We start from the raw sequence: 24,083 nt of genomic DNA on the forward strand, positions 1-24,083 counted from the left end.
CTTGGAAATGTCTCCACATCCCTCTCTGGAGGCTCTCTCAAGAGGTATCTCCATAGAGAGCCATTCCGGGTTTTCGGGCACCTTCTCTGCCTCAGAGCTCAGCAACTTAAAGAATGTTGTGAAGTACGCCATGAAGGCTGCCTCATGGCTGGTTCTGCGCTTGGGTTTAGTGGGCCACCTTGTACGAATCAAGGATTGGTCCAAGGAGGTCTGTGGAGACCTTTCTCTTGTCAGGAACATGGACCTTGGAGTTCCTTTCCCACTAGGTTGTCAATCTGTGGGCGAATGTAATTCTTAAGAGAAGAGATGCTAAAGGTTTCACAGACAGGTTCCTAGAGCTGAAATGTACATGCCTCAGGAACTCTACTCTGGAAGGAATCTCTCTCTTCAAGCCAGAGGACGTCGAGACGGCAGCTGAGCATTAGAGAAAATCCATTGAGGATTCTCTCCATAGGGCATTGACAACCAGGCCCTATGGGAAGGGTCCTCCACCTCCCAAGATGCAACCACAGCCCAGCAAACCCTCTACCTGTAGGGCGGCAGGGTCCTCCAGAAAAGGCAGCCCTTTCCTGCTAAAGATCCAAAGGGCTCCAAACCCTCCAGAGGAGGGAAAGGTGGTCAGGAAGGTGGCAGAGGCTGCTCCCACTAGGGTGGCCCAATCCTCTCACCAGCCCACTGGTAGGGGGATCCATGCAACGTGCTGGCAGATATGGATGCAGTTCGGGGCAGATCCTTGGACTATATCCGTTTTTTGTGTAGGGTATCATGTTCCATTCTCACAATCACCCCTCCACTGACTCGGGATCCCGTTCTATCGAGCTCCTATGCGAAGGGATTTGCAAAGAAGAAGTCCAGACCATGTTGGAGAAGGGCGCTCCTCAAGATGTCTTCGACGGGTCCCCAGGCTTCTTCAGTCGACTATTTCTTGTAAAAAAGGCCTCTTGAGGCTGGAGACCTGTCATCAATCTCTCGACCCTGAAGAAGTTTGTTCTACAAACTTGGTTGAAGATGGAGACGACAAACACGGTCATTCATGCGATAAGGACTCAGGACTTCGTTGTGCACTCTGGATCTCAAAGACGCATACTTCCAGATCTCAATCCATCTGTCTTCAAAGAAGTATCTCCAGATCTTACACGAGAACAGGCATTATTAGTTCAAGGTGCTGTGTTTCGTCCTTTCAACACCACCTCAGGTTTTCACGAGTGTTCGCCCTAGTTTTTTCCTGGGCTCATAGAATTGGCATTTGACTTCTTCATTAACTTGACGATTGGCTAATTTTGGCAGGCTCGGTGGCGACCCTTCTTTGACACCAAGACAGGCTACTCAAATTTTGTCAGGATCTGGGGATCGTGTTAAATCTTGAGAAGTCATCTCTGCATCCCTCTCAAAGACTGGCATACCTATGTATGGTAAGTGACACCATTCTTCAGAAAGTCTTTCCATCAGACGACAATTTATGCAGGTTGAGGGAGGTGTTGAGCCCCTTCCTTAGACAAGAAGAGCTTCCAGGCCAACATCATCCAGCTTTCCTGGTTCGTCTAGTGTCGAAAAGTCGCCTCAGGGTTCGATCTCTTCATTGGCAACTGAAATCCATGTGGAACCAGCTCATGGGCTCCCTGGATACTCTTGTTCCCGTGGTGATAGAGGAGAACCTCCACAGAGGGCCATACCTTCTCGTCTCTCCACCGGAATTGCAAAAGAAGGGTGGGGGCCCACATGCTGCACTACACAGCTTCCGGGATGGGCCATCTAGAGCTCATGACGTCATGGACATATGCACGTCCCTGGTGTTTAAACCCAATTACTCTGTAGTGCAGGTGTTACAAGCAGGTGTATGGAAGCGTCAAACGACTTTCACCACCCGCTACATGCAAGACGTGACCCACAGGAACATGGATACTTTTCCATTGGTCCTGTGGTGGCTTCACAACAGGTGGTTTAAAAATACCTCAAGCTTCTTGATGGACAAGTAGTAGATGGTTGAGGGCATTGGTTACCCAGGTTTTGTCTGTATGTATGTCAAGAATGATTGGTTCTTTTCTTTTCCTTCATCTTCCCTTCTCTGGGAAACAGCACCACGGGTCCTCTGCACGCTGGCCTCACCTCTCTACTGGTAATAACCATTTTCCTTGTGTAACGTAGTATAGTCTTCATACTTGCACACATCCTCGATACCCTCTGCGAGGTGGGTATTGGGAACATCTATGTTTGAATTAACTTTCCTATTTTTAAACTTGAAATATTCTTTCCAAGACAGTCACATTGCTAGTTCCTCACAACCACAGGTTGCTCAGGCCGCTGCGGGCACATCACACAATGTCTCCTTTTAGCGAGGTGTGAGGTTTTTTTTCCAGTTACAGTCTAACTCTGTACAGGTAAAAACCTGGGTCAGTGACCAAGCCAGAGGTCGGACTACCGCCCCCCTAACGGGTGAGTCATTCCTATTAAATAGTGTTAGAACAAATTTGGAAGTAATTTGTATCTTTTTTAACGTGCAAATCTTTGGCTATATATATATATATATATATATATATATATATATATATATATATATATATATATATATAAATTGTCCCGCCATCACCTGTTCCCCATAAGTCCTGCTTGCAATCAAAAGTGGTGAATTATCACTGATGTGTAAGTGAGTGGGGGTACCTGGTTACCCCTGATACCTCCTCCACCCTCTCACTAACTAGTGGTTGGGGGTTTGCTACCTTGAATTAAAATCTTAATGGCTAGTCTTCCAGTTTCGCCGAAAGATAACCCTTATTAAATAGCTAAAGGTTTCCACGTTAGGAAAAATACAAATTACTTCTAAATTTGTCATATTATCAAACAGTTTTTTGCTCATGGGGTTAACTACTGCACTGCAGGTGTTCATTGGCTACTTTCCTCTTGGTAAGGGTAGAAGAGAGACTTTAGCTATGGTAAGCAGCTCTTTTAAGACACTCCAAAATCAAACGGTTGTTCTCTTGTCTTGGGTAGTGCCATAGCCTCTTTACCATGGTCTTTCACTGTCTTGGGATTGAGTTTCTTTTTTGAGGGTACACTCGGGCACACTTTTGTATCTTATTTCTCTTCCTCTGGTTTTTTTGAAGTTTTTATAGTTTAAATATGAGATTTATTTTAATGTTGCTACTATTCTTAAAATATTTTATTTTAATTGTTCAATACTTCTCTTGTATTTTGTTTATTTCTTTATTTTTGTTTCTTTACTGGGCTATTTTCCACATTAGAGCACTTGGGCTTATATTATGCTGCTTTTCCAACTAGGTTTGTAGCTTACCTTATAATGATAATAACAACAACAACAACAACAACAACAACAACAATAATAATAATACTGTAACAATAATAATAATAATGAAAATTGATAATGACAATTGATAAATGATAAAGGAGGATAATGATGATAGAAATATATTATCATCAGCCATTACTAGTGCACTGCAGAACAAAGGCCTCAGACATGTCCTTCCACTTGCGTCTGTTTATCCCTTTAAAGTCAACCCTAGGTTTTATGGGAAACTTTAAAAAATCCTTTCAGTATGTTATTAAAATGAAACTCTGTTCCTTTCTATGGGGCCCCATTAAATAGCTAGTCGTCAGTCTTCATCAGGCCAAAGGCCACACCTCAACGGATGGCTGGTGCCCTGGCCAACCTACTACTTACTAATTAGAATTAATGCTAGGGCATTCCCCGTAGGCAACTCGTTGGGACCTCGCCTGATCCCTCTGAAAAATCGGCAAGGGCTACTCAGTGATGGGCGGGCTGGGTTAAAGAGGCAAGCTCAGAGGAAAATATCTGAGGAGAGGAGCAACTCTGAATGTGGGGACAACAACTGGAAAAGGGCGGGAGCTGTTTGACCTCCTGGAGAGAAGGAAGATTGGAGTGCTGTGTGTGCAGGAAACCAGGTGGAAGGGAAATAAGGCAAGAGAACAAGGCAAAGGTTGTAGATTTTATCGCAGTGGAGCAAATATGGAAGTGAAGAAATGGTGTAGGAATGATATTATCAAAAGATTTGAAGGAAAGTTTGATGGGAGTGAATAGGAAAAAGGACAGAATTATGAGTTTAAAGCTGGGACTGGGAGCAACAATAGTCAATGTGGTGTATGCCAATGCCCGGCAAGCTGGATGTACAGAGGGGGAGAAGGATACATTTTAGGAGGAGTTGGACTGGGAGCTTAGAATAATTCCTGCAAGGGAAAGGTTAATTATAGGAGTAGATCTGAATGGCCACTTGGGAATTATTAGGGAAGGGATAGAGAGAGTGCATGGAGGTTGAGATGTGGGCAAGAGAAATGAAGGGGGAGGAAGTGTGATTGATTTTGCAGTTGCTTTTGACCTAGCAATGATCAACACCTTCTTTGAGAAAAAGATTAACAGACTGGTTACTTACAGTAGCAGTGGCAGGGAGAACCAGATAGATTTGCTGCTGTGTAAAAGAGACCATCTGATGGAGGTTAGAAATTGCAAGGTGATAAATGGGGAGAGTGTATCAGCGTAACACAGGTTAGTGGTAATTGATTGCAGACTAAGGCATTGTAGGAGAAGTAAAAAGACGAGAATGGACCCAAAGATTAAGTGGTGGAAATTGAAAGAGGCAGAGCAGAGAGCCTTGTTTAAGGATAGAATGCTGGAAGCAGTAAGGTTACATGGGGATGTACAAGAATGGTGGACCGAGAATAGTAAAGTGATTCTAAGGATCGGTTGGGAAGTACTTGGAAAGTCATCAAAAAGAAGACCGCCAAATGATAAAGAATCATGGTAGTGGAATGATGAGGTGCAAGAATGGGTTAAAACAAAGGAAGAAGCCAAGAAGAAGGCAGATCTATCAGGACAAGAGCAGGATAGAGAAGACTATAAGCCAGCAATGAAAGAAGCAAGTACTTTACTTTTGCTTTACTTTGATGATTGCTTTTCCGGTCCCATACAGCAGGAGAACCCCACTCTCTATAGGACCTCTGCTGTCGTTTTACCTTGTTCGTTCAGAGTATTTATCGTTTCAGATTACATATTGTTCTTTTACTGTTAAATCGTCACTGTTGTAAGATTGTTTAAATAAGAAAGTCTTCAGTTTCCTCTTGAAAGCCTTAATGTCTTAAATCATTCGAATGTTTGGTGGGAGCTTATATAGTCTCGGGGCTGCATATTTAAAGGCTCTGGAGCCTAAAGTAAACATACATCTAGGTTCCTACAGTTTGAAGCCATCTGTAACTTCTCGTGTTGACACGATTTGTTGGCTGCTCAATATGTAGCAATTCTCTTGAAGTATTTTGGATGACCGGTTCTGATAGCTTTGTGGGTTATTGCACATATTTTAAATTCAATTCTCGCTTTAATCAACAGTCAGTGTAAATGGATTAGTATAGGGGTGATCCTTTCCCTAGGTGGGACACCTTTTATCAGTCTTGCTCCTCTGTTTATTATGTTTTGTAATTTCTTAAGTTGCACTTTTGGTAAATTGTAATAGAGTTGTAGTAGTCAATCCTGGCAATAACATCGTTTATCACAAATTTCTTTAGAGTTTTCGTTCAGGTAATTTTTTATAAACGCAATATTTCTTAGATGATAACCAGCAGTTTTTATTACATTATTTATTTTTGCATTTAGAGACAGGTTACAGTCAAGAAATACACCTAGATCTCGAACTTTACTAGATATCGGCACTGAGTCATTATTTATGTTCATTTGAATATCACCCAAGTTTCTCACGCTGTTTCTCTTACCAACTACCATGAATTCAGTTTTGTTCTCATTTAATTTTAGTTATTTAAATGTCATCCATTCTCTTAACACTGCCAAGGGTTTGGTTTACAGTTTCAGTAGTGTCATATATATCATTTATGTAGATGTAAAATTGTGTGTCATCTGCATATAGTTTGAACTTCACGCCATGCCTTTGTAGTATTTTCGATAGACCAATAGTATAGATGCAGAATAAAATTGGGCCAAGCATACTCCCTTTAGGTACCCCTCTGTTTAAGGGTTCATATGATGAATAGGAGTTTCCAATTTGTACACAATAATTTCTACCAACTAATTAGTCTTTTAGGTATTCAAAGGCTTGATCTTCAATGCCGATGGACCGTAGATCATTTAGTAGTAGTTCATGTACAACTATATCAAAAGCAGCACTGAGATCGAGCAGTATTAAAATACCACATTTATTTACATCCATCATTTCCCGCATATCATTTACAACAGAGCAGATGGCTGTCTCTGTATAGAGTATAGTTTTTTGTAAGCAGATTGGTTGTCTGGCAAAGATTGTATTACTTCTAAGTTACTGACTAGTTGTTCAAGAATTACATATTCAAGCACTTTTGAAACAAAGGATAGATTCGAAATAGGTCTATATGAGCTTAATTCCTGGTAGTCCAGTGCATTTTTCAGAACTGGTGTGATTATAGCCATTTTCTCAGATTTAGGATACTTACATTCATCAATGCTTGTATTTGCTATTCTCATTATTATTTCTGCTAGACTAGAAAAGTTTCTCTCTCCAATCATTTCAGATATTGGCATAGGATCGATCGTGCAGTTTGTTTTCTTTGCACTCTTGATAATTCTGGTGATGTTATCTTGTGTTATGTTGTTAAATCGTATTAATTTTGTCTGTGTGCCTGGTGTATTATTAATCTGATGTTGAGCATTTACAAATGACCTGTTTATATTTTCAATTTTGTTTTTAAAGAATACTAGAAAATTATTTGCCAGTTCTTGGTCACTGTATCCATCAGGTAGCTTCTTTTCTTTGACATTTCCCATTATAGCATTCAGGAGACAATATAACTTATTTATGTCTGTTGCTGCTTCGAGGATCTTTCTCTTATAGTATTCACTTTTTTCCTTCTTAGTAGGTAGTTATATTGACACGTAGCAGTTTTGTATTCTACCCAAGTACTTTCAGTTTTTAACCCATTCCACTTTCTTTCTTAACGTCTTTTTTATGGTATCATATTTACTTTTACTCACTTTATTATAAGTGGTCATAAGTCAGTTAGCATACTTAGCTCCTAACAGACGTTGGTCATTATGATCACAGGGAATGTTGATAGCATCATTTATTTTCTTTGTAACTTCTTCAATAAATACGGTAGGAGAAATATTTGATTTAAGTCTTAACGTATATTTTATTTACTAATGCATGTTTCTGTAGAGGTAGTCTAAACGTAATAAGTTTGTGTACTGGGGAGATAGTACATTGCTCTTCAATTTTTAAATCAGATACAATATTATTCATGTCATCAGTTAAAACTAAGTCTAGCGTATGGCCAGTTAAAGTAGTTGTACAGTCGACATTATTCACTAGTCAATTTGATTCTAGTAACTCACTAAATGCCAAAGCGTCAGGATTTGATGCGTCATCCATCCAAAAATTGAAGTCTCCACAGATAACTAATTCGTGTTTCTCCGTGATAATCTTCTCAATGAGAGCACCGAATTCTTCAAAAAATATACTAGTGTTTGTTCTAGGAGGTTTATAGATTGTTACAAAGGATATTTTACTGTTTTTTGGCGTAAAGTTTATTTCTATATATTCAAAGCTTGTTACACTAATGCTTTTCAACATTTTGAGATTTAAGTAACTTTTATGAATAAAGAGTCCGACACCCCCACCAGACCTACCTTCTCTCGGTATGTGAAAGAAGGCATATGTCGAGGGCGTCATTTCAGTGATCTTTCCTTGTCTAAGTTAATTAACCATGTTTCAGATAATGCTTGCATATCCAAATATTTCTCGTTTTTCAATTCTCGAATTTGAATAGGCTTATTACCTACAGATTGTATATTTACATAGCCACAGTTTATGACATCCCTAGTAACCATGATCAGTATTTTCCGCTAGTCTTTTCAATTCCAAGTCATAAGCTTTGCAGTCCCTAGAATTTACTATGTGGTTACTTGGTTTGTTTAACTTGTGCAGTTTATACACTTTGACACTTGAGAATTACACTCCTTGGTAGATCAGTAGCAAAGGCGAAGGCCGAGACATTAATGAAGTCTATTAAGAAATGGAAACACCAGAAGGAGAGAAGAAAATGTTATGAATTGCTAAGGCCCGAGATGCTGCATCTAAAGACCTGATGCAGATAAGGCAAGTAAAAGATAGCAATGGTGTAGTTCTAGCAGAAGAGAATGAAATTAAAAGAAGGTGGGAAACTTATTTTGAAGGACTATTGAATGAGGAGAACCGAAGAACAGTATTTGAAGATGGACTCCCAAACGAGGCAGTTACCATATGAGTGACTAGAAGAGAAGTAGAACAAGCAGTAGAGAAGATGAAAAATAGTAAAGCTGCAGGACCGGATAATATACCAGTAGAGGTATGGAAGGGTCTTGGAGAGGAAGGCATAGATATCTTGTGGGACCTGATGCAAAAGATCTTCAATCAGAAAAAGATGCCAGAGGAATGGAGAGGAGGCCTAATCATCCCCATATATAAGGGGAAGTTACACATCCAGGAATGTGGCAACTACAGAGGCATAAAGTTGATAAGCCATATTATGAAGATATGGGAGAAGATCATTGAGAAGAGACTCAGAGATGAAACAACAGCTGGTGAGGAACAATTTGGATTCATGCCTGGAAGAGGGACTGTGGATGCAATATTTGCTTTGAGGCAGATGATAGAAAAACATTGGGAGAAACAGAAAGGATTACTTCTTCTTCTTTATCTGCATCTTTTCCCACTTTTATGTGGGGTCAATGTTTCTGGTCAGCTTTCTCCATCTACCTCTGTCCCACACTTCATCACTGGTTAATCCCTTTGATCGAAGGTCATCTTTGATACAGTCCATCCATCTTTGCTTTGGTCTCCCTCTCCTTCTCGTTCCCTGTACCTCCATTTCCATCACTCTCCTCCCAATATACTGTTCATCTCTTCTCATGACATGACCATACCACCTCAGTTTACTTTCTTGAATCTTATCTGATAGTTTTCTAACTCATATAGTACCCCTAATTACCTCGTTCTGTATCTTATATCTTCTTGTCACCCCTCACATCCATCTCAACATACTCATTTCTGCCACATCCATCTTCTTCTCTTCTGTCTTCTTTATTGCCCACGTCTCTGCTCCATACATCATTGCCGGTCTCACAACTGTCTTGTGTTCTTTACCTTTCAACTTGACCCCTATTTTCCTGTCATATAGTATTCCACGTATTTTTTTCCAATTCTTCCATCCTGCTTGTATTCTGTGGTTTATTTCTGCCCCCAGATCACCATCCTCTGCAACTGTTGATCCTAAATACTTGAAATTTTTAACTCTTTTCAATATCTCTCCTTGTAAACTAACTTCCTCATTCTCGCCATTTTTCAATTTCAAATACTCTGTCTTTTTCTGTCCTTGCTGAGCTAGCCTTGGCGGTACATCTGTCAAATGGTAACGCAGGTTTCCCAAGGCTAGCTTAGCGAGGACAGAAACCTTGCGTAGAGTAAAAGAAACAGAAAGGATTACATATAGTCTTTATTGACCTGGAGAAGGCTTACGATCGAATACCACGTCAGGAGCAGTGGAGATGTATGAGAGAAAAGGGAGTCCCTGAGAAATATGTAAGAATCACGCAAGATATGTATGAGAGGGCAGAAGCAAATGTTAAGAGCAGTATAGGCCTAACAGAAAGTTTCCCAGTAAATGTGGGACTACATCAGAGGTCTGCATGGAGCCCTTACCTATTTGATCTGGTCATGGGTGTAGTAACACAAGGTATTAGAGATAAGTCTCTTTGGTGTATGCTTTTTGCTGATAATGTTATACTGTGTAGTACTAGGCGAGAGGTAGTAGAAGAGAAACTGGAGGAGTGGAGAAGAGAAAGGAAAATAGATGATTGAAGATCAGCAGGAAAAAGACAGAGTATTTGAGATTGAAAAATGGGGAGAATGGGGAAGTTAGTTTACAAGGAGAGAGATTGAAAAGAGTTGAAAATTTCAAGTATTTAGGCTCAACAGTTGCAGAGGATGGTGATTTGGGGGCAGAAATAAACCACAGAATACAAGCAGGATAGAATGGGAAAAATATGTGTGGAGTACTGTGCGACAGAAAAAAAGGGGATAAGTTGAAAGGTAAAGTACGCAGGACAGTTGTGAGACCGGCAATGATGTATGGAGCGGAGACGTGGGCAATAAAGAAGACAGAAGAGAAGAAGCTGGATGTGGCAGAGATGAGAATGTTGAGATGGATGTGTGGGGTGACAAGAAGAGATAATATACGGAATGAAGTAATTAGGGGTACCACACAGGAGTTAGAGAACTATCAGATAAGATCCAGGAAAGTAGTCTGAGGTGGTATGGTCATGTCATAAGAAGAGATGAAGAGTATATTGGGAGGAGAGTGATGGAATTGGATTTACAGGGAACGAGAAGGAGAGGGAGACCAAAGTGAAGGTGGACGGACTGTATCAAGGATGACCTTCGATCAAAGGGATTAACCGGTGATGAAGTGTGGGACAGAGGTAGATGGAGAACACTGGCCAGAAACATCGACCCCACATTAAAGTGGGAAAAGATGCAGTCAAAGAAGAAGAAAAAGAATGTTATTATATTGGTAAAAACAAGACCTTTTTACTTGTGTATTTTTAAAAAAATTCAAAATTGGCAAAATAATTGCATGCAATGAAGTATCCCATATGGGTACCTTGGGCGAGTTTAGGCGGACCATGCTCATCCCACATGGGATCTTTTGGGCCATAACGGTAAACTTTTTCAAGTTAATACTAATGTTGATTCGCCCACAAATCATATGATTATTATTGATGAATCACTTTTTTTTGTCCCAATGTATAACAGAAACACAGAGATGGCTTTACAATTCAATTAATAAAAGAAATACAATATACAATACAATACAAAGCTAATAAGAAATACACAAAGTATAATAAAACTTACTCAATTGTAAAACTAGAAACATACACACACTTACTTACAAACCTTATGAAAGGAAGCAAAGCAATTCCTACTTTCAGTGGGGCATAGGGCCACCTTGCACTCCTCACACATCCAGCAGGATCTGTGGATGTGGCCTGCAACAGAACAGTACTTACAGGTCTGCCTCATAGTGACATGCTTTGGCATGTGTAGGGTAGTGGCATTCTGGTGTCTCTCTACACTTTGTAAAACTGCCCGTTGGCCCCTTTTTGGCAAAGAGAAATCTCTGGTACCAAGAGAATTCCTGGTGATTTTGAAGGTTGATGCCTTGAAGCTTCTGAGCCAATTCAGACGGAAGTCCTTGCGGGTCTTTGGGTTAGCATGCAAAGCCAAGCACTCCCTCATACAAAATCCAAGCATTGTAGATGATCAAATCAAGGAGGTAAGCAAAGAGTCTCATGTAGTACCTCTTTGCTTTGAAGGGGGTCTTGTAGAGGTTTGTCAACATGTCACTTTGGTCAATGCCACCCATGCAGTTGTACATGTGGATGACAGATTGGCAAGGAATGGGTACCTTCTTCTTGAGTGCCCTGTCGTACCGCTCCACTGTACCCATGGGCTCGACACCAACATCAGTGGACAAGATTGTCACAATGCTGTTGTCCTTTCCATCTCGCAAAAAGGATGCCATCAGAAGAGACGTAGTCCAATGTGCCGATTTGTATAGATTTCTTGTTCATCTCCACAGATATCAGGGGAGGATGACTAACTCTGTTCTCCCGGGTAGTGCCCACATACTGGTATCCATACTGCAATCTCAGGTACTTGGCCAACCCTATACTGGTAAAGTAGTTTTTTGCATACACTGCTGAGTGACTGGGGTGCTTGATGGTCTTGACTAAGGCGACAACAAACTTGGAAGTCACAGACATGGTTTTCTACTCTTCAGATAGCAGAGTATGGTGGCTCACAAAGGTTGTCTCCCCTTGGTACAAAAGAATCCATCCACGCTGGAGCCGCACAACAACTTGTAGCCCCACTTGTCAGGCTTCTTGGCTACATACTGGCGAAGGTTACCAGCCCTTGTGCCCTTATAGGCGACCATCACTTCATCAATGGAGAGGATAGGAGTTTTGGGAACTTTCAGGAACTCTCTGGTGACCTTGGTGAAGGGGACTTTCACCTTGAAGAATCAATCTTGGGAGGCTGCTGCCTGGTCATTGTCTTGTATTGAAGTGAAGATCGAATTGACTTGAAGCGATTCCTGGACATGAAGTCTGCAACTTGAGGAATCCTGGTCTTCATAGCCCAGAAGTCGACTATGCTTGGGAGAGGAACCAGGCCCCTGTACACGATGAGGCAATGGAAAACTATGAGATCCTCTTCAGACATGAGGACGTTGCTGCCTACATCTTTCGGTCTTGAATACATGTTGGATTGGAACACAATGTGTTCCCTCAATTCAACTGTGAAGAACTTGGAGAAATATTCATAAGGTTCCCTCAAAAAATCTGGCTGGGGATCAATGTCATCCTTTTTCCATTCATCAGCACGAGGCCTCTTGAACTTAACCTCAGCTTCCTCTTCCACAGGCATCTCCTGAGGGACAACAACATTGACCTTGCGAGCTGAACCAAGAATAGATTAACATTAGTGAAACAGTAAATGGATCATGTGTGCTTGTGTGTGTGCAGGCCTTCATGTGTGCTTGTGTGTGCATTCATTCATGTGTGCTTGTGTGTGCATTCTTGTGTGTATATGTGTGCTTGTGTGTGTGCATGTGGGTCTGCATATGTGTGCATGCATGTGTGATTGCGTGTGCATGTGTGTGTGCATGTGTATGTCAGTGAGTATGCAAGTAAACAAATAATTTTTAAAAATACCCTTTGTTTGAAAACTATTTCGAGCAACAAAATTTAAAGAGCCCTTATAACAACGAGACATTTAAAAACAATTTTTAAAACAAATCTCTCTCTCTCTCTCTCTTTCTCTCTCTCTCTCTCTCTACGGATGTCTCATACCAACCTCTAGAGGTAGGAGGATCAAAAGCATCCTCCTGAGTAAAGGCCGATTCACACGAACCGTTTTCTTTCCGACAGGCTGGCCGTCGGTTAACCAGCTTCTAGCTTTCTTGCGTGTATTCAAATGCAACCATTCACACAACACGTTAGGCTGACGGCGGCCCTCGGACGTCAGCCGTCCGAGTCGGCCCGGCTTTCTTTCCAAGAAACCTCATCCGGTTTGACGGACGTTAGCCACCCGTCCCAACCAATGGGTGGATGACGTTTTGTGTAAACGAGGACCTGTATCGTACCCGTTCGTTTCGTGGCATACAACCCCGACTTTTCCTCATAGTATAGAGTCATAGAAATGAATTAGTTTGTTGTTGACACCATGTATTAGAGGTTAATTGAACTTTTGCAACGGTATGAGGAGATGTTTGACATGGCAAACAAGATGTATAGAAATAATTTACATAAATAAAAGATATGGAAAATTACTGGAGAGGCATTAAATAAAACAGGTGAGTTTATTGCAATTTCAATATTCTTGGCATGGTGCATAAAGCATTATGAAGTTGCATAACTTATTTTATCAACACAGTTATCAACCAAAATCTTATAGTGTCAAAATTATCATAATTTACTCGGTCCTAACGTGACAGAGTCTAAGTAAACAATAAAAAGCGCATGCTGGTAAACGGATACAGAACGCCTCGTGTGAATGTAAAACATTTCGACGGCGGTTAGCCACCACCCAGCCTGTCGGAAAGAAAACGGGTCGTGTGAATCGGCTTAAGGCCTTCGTCAGGAACGTAGGTAGGGTCGTCGTCATCTCTGTTAACGTTCAAAGGGCTCACGTCAACATCACTTCCTTCAGCATCGTCAGGGGCTACCCATGGTGTACGATCCTGAGCCTCCAATGTAGCATTGCCATGCCCATAAAACATACGGCTGTGAAACTGCAAAAACAAACAATTTTAAATTCATGTAATGAAAAAAAATGTACCTTTGCCAAACAAAAACTATCATTCACTCCCTTGTAAGTTAATAATTTATATGCACATGAACCTAACATCTCTAAATCATCACTATTATTTCTAGAAATAATGTTGAAATATTCTCAAATGTCTAAAACAAGCATTAAAAAAAATTTTGTTAGGTGTTAACGATTGTGGAGTGAGGACGTGCTGAAGAAGTGCTCTGTTGAAATTTAACAACAATAGTGGCTAGTTAAAAGTGAAAATCGTTAAGTTAATAATTTCCAACATCATTAAGTTATGTAAATTGGAATCAACGTCATTGGAATACCAAATAGTGTAAAATTACAAATTAATAGTTGATTACAACTGGGAAACAGGTAAGAGTTACCAATTATGGTTTTCCCGACCCATTTGGACTTAAATATAGTGTAAACTACAAAAATGTTAGGAGCCATTAAGAAAATTAGAAGGAAACCTCATGAAAAGACTGAAGTTGAAGATAAAACAAATGAATTTCTACAGATAATGAAGAATACATCAGTATATGATAGTGACAATATGGAGGAAGGTGCCTGTGGAAGAAATGATGAATCAGCGAATGGATCGTTGGTCACCGTGGAATCTGATGACTGAACTTTGTGAGCACTGCAAGACTGTCGTTGCCAATGATGGAATTTGTGGTTATAGATGTCAAAAATGGTATCATTTTTAAAACGCATGTTCTGGATTAATAGAAAATTTATCACAAGCCCACAGAAGGCTATTGTGTAACGAACATATTTATTACATGTGTAGGAATTGCACTGATACATTCAATGAGGATGCAGCAAACATACAAAGAAAAGTATTGGATGAAGAAGTCGTAATGTCCCATCATTTGGTTCAGGTCTTTATGAATAAAATAGAAGAAATGAAGGATAGCATGACAGAAATGAGAAATAAAGTGCAAGAGACAAGAGATGAGATGCAAGAATTAAGAAATGAAATGAAAGAATTAAAAAATGAAAAGAAAAGGAATGAAGATGACATAGATAGGAAGCATCTAACTGGTACATATGCTGAAAACCTGAAATCAAAGAAAACATTGATTGTAAAATCAACTGATGAGGTTTCAGCAGTTAATAATAAGAAAACAATTATGACCAAATTAAAAGCCCAAGTTGAAAGCACTGCTGAAACAAAAGATGGCCACCTGATCATAAAATTTGCAGATAAACAGAACCTGAAGCAGGCAAAATCAGAATTGGAACAAGGTAATGTAAACAAGATCACTGTTACTGAAAAAGGAAAACTTAAACCGAAGATAAAACTTACAAATGTACCAGATGATGATGATGATATTATTCAAAGTCTGAAGCTTAAGAACCAGTGGCTAAACCGACACATTGTAGAAAATGATGCTCTGACTATCATAATGCAAGAAAATTCAAGAATGGATAAACAAACTATATATTATAAAATGTACACCTGAGATACGTAAAGCAATCTATGAAAATGGAGATAAACTTAGTACCACATATAGAATATGTAATGTTTACGACCATTACATGCCCTACCAGTGTTACAAATGCCAGGAATTTGGGCATAGTGCAGCAAATTGCAAGAATAAACAGTCGTGCCCCAAGTGCGCGGGAGAACATAAAGCGGGTCATTGCAGTGTTGTTGAAGTTAAATGCATAAATTGTGTGAGAAAGAACTATGATGACACAAAACATAAATCCTATGATAGACTAAACTGCGAAGTTTATAAACAAGAAATAACAAGAGCCAGAAACAATACTGACCATGGCTTCGATTAAGAAAATATCATGTAATCTAATAAATATACAATCCATTGGCAATAAAACTGATATCATTAAGGAAGTCGTAAGTGATCAAGATGTGGATATTTGCTTATTAACTGAAACTTGGTTAAGTGGTAATGTGAGTGACAGATCGAAAATAAATGAAATGACACCTAAATCTTATAACTTTTATCATGAACCAAGAGAAAACAAAAGAGATGGTGGCATTGGAATCTTAATTAAGAAATCATACAAAGTTACAGTACGAAATCATCTCATAGTTAATTCATTTGAATATATGAATATCAAAATTTTATCTCGAAATGTAAATCTACAAATAGTTATACTCTATAGACCACCGAGCAAAAGCAAAAGAATGTTTCTAGATGAATTTAATAACTTACTAGATACATTGAATGACAATCGAATTATAGTTATATGTGGTGATTTCAACCTACATCTTGATAACAGAGTAGACCCATATGTCAATGAATTTAGAGAATTGATTGACAACCACGACCTTGAAAACATAGTGTCTGAACCAACAGCTCATTCTAATCATATACTAGATCTATGGGTTTCACAGACAGTGCAAGTGCGATTTTTTGCAATTATTCTGTAACGAACAGTCGTATCAATACGAGATGTTGCTATAGGGTATTACACCCAGTGAGGAAATTTATAGGGGTATAATGAATCGTTAATTATTAATTATAAAGACACTTGCCCCTATGCCAAAGGGCAAAATCTCGATCATCCAGTCACAAAACCGAACAATAATATACAGAACCTCTACCTCCACCCCCTCCCTCCCTCTCCTTTCATCCCTCACCTGCTCTCCCCCTGCTTCAAGCTATCTCTCTCCACCTCCACGCCATCCATCCCTCTCCGTTCTTTCCCTTCCCTTCATGCTCTCTTTCTGAGAGGGTAGCTTAAGTTGCAACTTATTTTGTATGATTTTTTTTTTTATATCAAGCACTCTATGTATCTATCTATCTTATCTAAATATAATATTTATTGTTGTAGATATGGAACAATTCAATCGGTTGTTACCTATCAGATGACTGACTGCTTAATTCCCTGGTTTGCTCATCTCTCTCTCTCTCTCTCTCTCTCTCTCTCTCTCTCTCTCTCTCTCTCTCTCTCTCTCTCTATGGTATTGGTTATGTAAATAATTATCGTTCAACAGATAACATGCATGACAGTATTGATCCTGTCATTATTAATCTTGACAGTGACACTGAAGATGAAGTTGACTTGCTATTAGAAAGCGATGAAGACTAAAAAAAAAATAAAAATAAAAACACATAAAAATAAACAAAAAAAATTAAATATGAAGGTTATGCCCTACCCACATTCGAGTCCCGTCATCGGTCGATACCAATATTCAATCAAATTCAATTAGGGGGTGGGGGGGATATATGTGGCATTAGTTGAAATAAAGATTTTGTTTCTCATTTCCTATGGATACCTATCATCTATGCTCATACCCAATACCGAAATATGCAATGATATAATTGTGTACAATTACATATTGTTCAAACTCAAAGACAATATATATATATATATAGGGGTGTCTGCCGTTTTTGGGGACAGGGATATCTTTCTTATTACTAGCCAAATCGTATTTCATTATGGGGTTGATGTTCTTTACAATTTTCTAACATACACCATAATATGATGTTAATTTATCGTTTTGACTAATAGCACAATTTACCTTTACCACGGCAATATTTTCTAAGTTCAGCATGGTCCGTACGCAAATCAAGGGTAGCTCCTGCTTAGTTTCCAACTTTCCCGATAGACAGAGCCCGTGTCATCCCAGTCTAAGAAACGTTCGGTTTTACAATTTAATACTGTCCCGTCAATCTACATATTTACCCCTTAGTTAAGTATGTAGTTTTTAAGGACACGTCATGTTTAGTGACATTTGATACTGCTGGGATATTTATCATGAAATGTTATGTTAGAAAAAGGCCGTTACAATGCGTCGTACGCTGAAGCCACGGCCAACTTACTCGGTCGTAAAACTTCCCGCAATCATTGTTTCCTGCCTGATTATAATAACACCCGTTTGGCGGCGCTCGATTCGCATATCAGCTGGTCGCGCAAGCATGAACAGTTTTCGATGTTCGTACGTATGTTTTCGCTAATTCCAACAATTTTCATTTTAATCTCTTGTTAAGATTGTTATTTCTTTCGAAATCGTCCCAAAATTATGCCGAATACTATTTTGTTTTATATACAAACAAAGGTTAGGTTATCCAGCATCTACTTAAGATATTTCGTCAGATAAAGCCAGTGTCAAACAAAGCAACCGAACTAACCCTTTCGTGGGCCGCGTGATTTCAAATTTTTAATCCCCCCCACATGACCCGAGATTGACCTACAGCCGACCCTTTCCAACTCTAACCGCCGTGATGGATAGACCTGTTCCGTATAGTTTCTCTATGAGTGATGTTTTCGAGTTTATCTCCCGTATTGATCAGATTGATGCAATTAAGACTCTCAGATATATACATCTACGTGATTTCACTCGTGTTACCCCCGAATTCTTTCACTATTTATTTCGAGAAGGCCTCTTAGGGGATTTTAGAGGTACATGTAAAAAGTGTAAAAGAGGTGATGTGGCCCTCATGCGTGATGGCTGCAATGTGCGCAATGGGCAATCCAATTATTTCTGAAGGTGTAGGAACCGCAAGTGTCGCCGAAAGTTCACAATGCGGCATAAATCATTCTTTGAGGGCTCACACCTCGAAGAACGTGATATCATTCTCCTCACGTGTTGTTGGGTTCTTCGTTGGCCTCAATACTGTGTTGAATTGAAGACCGAACAGCTTGGTTCTCACACTCTCGTTGACTGGTACAACTTTTGCCGAGGAGTGTGTGAACAAGTGTTGATTTTGGACAATAAGAAAATTGGTGGACCAGGGCACATTGTGGAAGTGGACGAGAGCAAGTTCGGCAAGAGGAAGTATAACATCGGGCATGAAGTCAAAGGAACCTGGGTCTTTGGGGGCATTGACTGGGAAACACGCGAGACCTTTTTCAGAGTGGTTAAGAAACGTGACGCGGAAACGTTGATCTCGGCGCTCAAAGAGCATGTTCTTCCCGGGACCACTATCATTTCCGATTGCTGGAAAGGATATGGCAAAGTCAAAGACCATGATTTTAAACATTTTACTGTAAACCAGTGTTAACTTCGTTGATCCTAATGACCCGACCGTACATACGAACACTATAGAATCGCAATGGCGGGTTCTCAAAAGGAGCTTGCTACCAAGATTCGGTACCCAGAAATCGTTGTACGAAAGCTATTTCGCGGAGTACTGTATCAGGAAGCGATATATAGAGAAGTCCGTATGTCCGTTCAGGGCATTTTTACAGCTCATCAAGCGCGTGTACCCGCTCAAAGCCAGTCCTCTCTACTTGCCGATTCCTGAATCTCCTCCCTCTAACGCTACTAACGTTCGGCCAAGTAACGTTCGTCCATCCAGCAGCTGTTCTTCAGCTAACGACGCCCGACCTTCCACTAGTCGCAAAAGTTCAAGTCCTCCTCCTAATCCTCCACCCCAGAAGAGGTTGAAGGACCAAGAACCGGAGGATTTTGGTTTTAGCGACTACGAAATTTAAGGTAAGCCTGAGTAACCTATAATATGATCATGTGGATAAGATATAATTTTGAGTGCTGCCCAAAGCTTTTTTTGTGTAGGAGAGAGACTTACGAAGGGGGTCCGGGGGCTTGCCCCCGGGTAGGGGTAGTGACCTGGGAACTACTAGGATTGGTTAGGTTTGGTTTGTGGGGTTTGTATGTTAGCAACAGTGTTTGGGGGGTCGCAGGGGGGCGTCAGCCCCCCCGTTTAGTTCATGATGAAGGTAAGGACATGGCTTGTAGGTCAGGTTAGGAGGGGAATTTTGGGTTAGTTGTCCATTTTTCTCGCACATTTCCGACATCCATGACCAGAGGGTTCCTAGTATGTAGATTGTTGGGACAAGCATTTACAAAACTAGTGAATTTAATATTTCATTCCGTGATCATTCCCGCGAAAAAGAGCAGATTTTCCTACTTAGTTTCCAACTTTCCCGATAGATAGAGCCCGTGTCATCCCAGTCTAAGAAACGTTCGGTTTTACAATTTAATACTGTCCCGTCAATCTACATATTTACCCCTTCGTTAAGTTTGTAGTTTTTAAGGACACGTCATGTAATCATTCCCGTTAAAAAGAGCCGATTTCGGACTTTTTTTTACTCGATTTCAAGAAACATTCGGTTTTACAATTTAATACTGTCCCGTCAATCTACATTATTTAACAAATCATTCCCATAAAAAAGAGCCGATTTCGGACTTTTTTTACTCGATTTCCGGCCGGTCAAAGGGCTGTCCCCAAAAACGGCAGAGGCTCCATATATATATATATATATATATATATATATATATATATATATATATATATATATATATATATATATATATATATATATATATATATATGAACATATATCACAAGCACACGTGATTTTAATTAATGTAAATATCACCCACGAATGGCATTTAATACCGAATTCTATCTTGGGAATATATATCCACTTGGAATTCATTTTATGGTAACAGCTTCTGGCCGGGTGGGGATTCGAACCACCACCTGTACGGCTGGAAACTCAGTCGGTAGGGTCCCTGCCAGCATGGTTTCCAGCCGTACAGGTGGTGGTTCGAATCCCCACCCGGCCAGAAGCTGTTACCATAAAATGAATTCCAAGTGGATATATATTCCCAAGATAGAATTCGGTATTAAATGCCATTCGTGGGTGATATATATATATATATATATATATATATATATATATATATATATATATATATATATATATATATATATATATATATATATATATATATATATATATATATATATTGCTATTTAGCAAACACTTTAAATTTCAGAAGCATGGGGCAAAAGGAAAAATTGGTTAAGCCTCTGTACAACTCCCCACATTAGTAGAAACTGACAGGCAGAGAGAGGGAGAGAGCAAATCAGTGTATAAATAGATATTAATAAGTTAACTGGAGGGTAACAACCACTGAATTGTTACATTTATACAACAGTGTCAATTATTATTAGATTGATAGAAAAAAAATCGTTAAAAAATATGTTTAAATCAAAGCAACATTCAGAGAGAGAGAAAGAGAGAAGGAAAGACGTAGGGCAGGTGAGGGAAGAAAGGAGAGGGGAGGAAGAAAATGGGGGTTGGAGGTGAAGGGGGTTGTAGGCAGGCGGAGCTCTTCCAACCTGGTGTTCGTTTTCTTGCTTGGCTAATGAGTTTTGCCTCTTGGTATAGGTACAAAAGTCTTTATTATTTACAATAAATGATTCATGATACTCCTATAAATTTCCTTACTGGGTGTAATACACTACAGTAAAATCTCGTACTGATACGAGTGTTCGTTACAGAATAATTGCAAAAAATCGCACTTGCACTGTCTGTGAAACCCATAGTAGTTATAGTAAACAAAAACAACATCATCACACTAAATATGGAGATTGAACCTGACTGCTCTATATCCCCAATGCATAAGTTAATGTCTTTTGAAATAGACGTTAGAAAAAATAATGCAATACAGAAGGAAAACACATACAGAATTAAGACTAACTTTGATCCAAAAGAGTTCATTGAACAAAGCCTAGCGGATATAAAAGGGATAACACCAGTCTGTAACTGTGAAGAGGATCACACCCTCGTAGAGAGAAAATCCTGTATAAACTGCATTACTGATAGAAGTAAAACTATACTTGCAACTAATTATAATAATAAGTGCCCGGAAATAACAAAAATAATCACAATTACAGAAAAATCGAACTGGTTTGATAATGAATTACATGAAGAGAAAAAATAAAAATAGAAATGGAGGATAAATGGAAAAGAAATAAAAATGAAAACTGGCAACATTAAAAAGCAGCTAGAAATCAGTACAATTACCTTATCTTAGTTAAAAAAAAAAGTCCTATTATAAAAAAGTGTGCTATGAAAATGACCCACGGAAAATACTCAAGAACCTAACGAAACTATTAGGTCTAAAGACAAATAGTATTGACAGGTCTAAAGACAGAAATAGCATTGCCTGACATAACTAATGATCCTAAATGCCTAGCAAATGATTTTATTCTCATCGTGTTGTTGTTGTTGGGGTATTAAAGCCAACACTTGTTGTTGGCACGGGCCTTTCCCCTGGTTGGCCCGTAGGGTCATCGTGTTGTTGTTGGGGTATTAAAGCCAATACTTCTTCTTGGGGTATTAAAGCCAACACTTGTTGTTGGCACGGGCCTTTCCCCTGGTTGGCCCGTAGGGTCATCGTGTTGTTGTTGGGGTATTAAAGCCAATACTTCTTCTTGGGGTATTAAAGCCAACACTTGTTGCACGGGTTGTTGTTGTTGTTTGGGGGTATTAAAGCCAACACTTGTTGTTGGCACGGGCCTTTCCCTTGGTTGGCCCGTAGGCTCGCACGGGTGTGAGAATTGAACTCCAGTCTCTCATAACTGGTGACATCATACTTTTAAATATAAATTTTATGGTATTTTTTCTTCATATTTTTAACAACAATGTATTTATTATAGAAAATCATGATGTTTAATTTTATAATTTTATTAAAAAAAGATAAGTCAATATTAGTTATTATATCTATATAATTACTGTATTCATTTTTTTAAGTAATATTTCTCAAAGTAGACCAGGTTGACGTCTGCATTGTTCCATAAGTCATAATATAAGAGTCAGGTTCCCGTGCCAACAACAAGTGTTGGCTTTAATACCCCCAAGAAGAAGATTAAGTAATTCCTCGAAATTTTCTTTTATAGAGAATCATACCTAAACATTTTTGTTATTATTTATGCAATCAGAAAAAACAGCTATTTAGGCTAAATCCAGCCTACCTCCTACGTCAGGATTTACATTTTTTCTTTGGTAAAACAAAAGAAAAATAACCATTTATTTCTCTCAATACGCAGTGTTCACAAATGCTTAATAACAGAGAAAAAAAGTAATCCAGTTATTTAAAGCTTTTTTATTATAAGTTGTTTGTTGATGTAAAAGGGCTCAGAGCAGCTCCTGTCACGTTTGTTGTATGTTTGTATCTACCCTACTTGACCACTTTGGCAATTGTTGGCCTCATGCTATTTATTGCTCAGTATCTCCACCCACTGAATATGGCGACCCAACGAGAGCACAGTTCTTCCAGTAAATAGTTACAATTAGGTAGAGATTTATGAAAGTTGTTATCATCATTATTCCTACCTATAAGCTACAACCCTATTTGGAAAAGCAAGACACTATAAGCCCAAGGGCTCCAACAGGGAAAAACAGCTCAGTGAGGAAAGGAAACAAGGAAGTAAATATACTACAAAAAGCACTGAACAATTGAAATAAGATATTTTAAGAACAGTAACAGCATTGAAATAAATTTTTTATACATAGAATAAAAACTTAAAAAAAGGAAGAAAAATGAGATAAGACAGCATCCCAAGTGTACCCTCAAACAAGAGAACTCTACCCCAAGACAGTGGAAGACCATGGTATAGAGGCTATTGTGGAGAATTTTTATCTAAATGGTTGAGTGGGAACTCAGTCCAGGAGAGTCTTCCTACGGCAATTACCCAAAGCTCAACAGGGGAGGATAATGAGCACTTACTCTCGGGACACAAACGCCCTGCTAATACTTTACTGCCATAGTTCACTAACCTTCACTCTTAAATACAAAAGGAGGCAATTTTACTGTCCAGAGGCCGGAGAACTCCACACGTAAAATTAGAAATAATTTATGGCCTACTCTAGCTTTGTCAGGGATATAGTCATCTCACTCTAAGGCTCTGTTTCGACTCCGTCCCAGTGACCCCAGTGAGATGCTGGACAGGTATCTTACGTTAATGCAATTAGAGACAATAAAAAATGGGAGCAGTGGAGTATAAAAGTATAAAGTAAAGTTAAATGTGGATCTTCACCTTCAAAGCACTAAGTTGAAGAGCGTACACTCACTGATACCAACTTACCTATATCTAGAGTGGGTTACTCTCAACATCTTGGGTACTTCTGACCCGTCCCATAGTATAAATTGGTAAAATTCATATAATGGGGTTAAAGATACCAAAATTTGTAATCTATTCCAAATGATTTATTACAGTAAAAAGGAATGGAAATAACTCAATGATTTATACACAACAAAATTTAAAATTGAAAAGAATATCAGTAGCTCAATTATAGGTTATTCAAATGGTAAAATGAATAAGTGAAACGAGAATCAATTTACAACACAAAATATTGAAAATGTTAAACGGAATTAACTCGTGGATTAACTCTCAAACAGAATAAAAAGAATCAAAATATTTTGATGAACAATTTGTGTGGTAGGCTGCTGTGAGGTCCCAACATGTGGTCAGTAACCTCAAGCAA

The 24,083-nt window shown here is 39.2% G+C and overlaps 1 protein-coding gene and 1 pseudogene across 1 annotated transcript in view; both read left to right on the plus strand.

Moving 5' to 3' along the window:
• LOC137625019 (zinc finger protein 382-like) overlaps nucleotides 1-24,083 on the plus strand; it is a 418,403-nt gene that overhangs the window by 143,476 nt on the left and 250,844 nt on the right. The window lies entirely within an intron of this gene.
• Nucleotides 17,425-19,884, plus strand: LOC137625018 (uncharacterized; annotated as a pseudogene).

The sequence above is a fragment of the Palaemon carinicauda genome, chromosome 31 (assembly GCF_036898095.1).
Source record: "Palaemon carinicauda isolate YSFRI2023 chromosome 31, ASM3689809v2, whole genome shotgun sequence".
In the NCBI taxonomy this organism is placed as follows: Eukaryota; Metazoa; Arthropoda; class Malacostraca; order Decapoda; family Palaemonidae; genus Palaemon; species Palaemon carinicauda.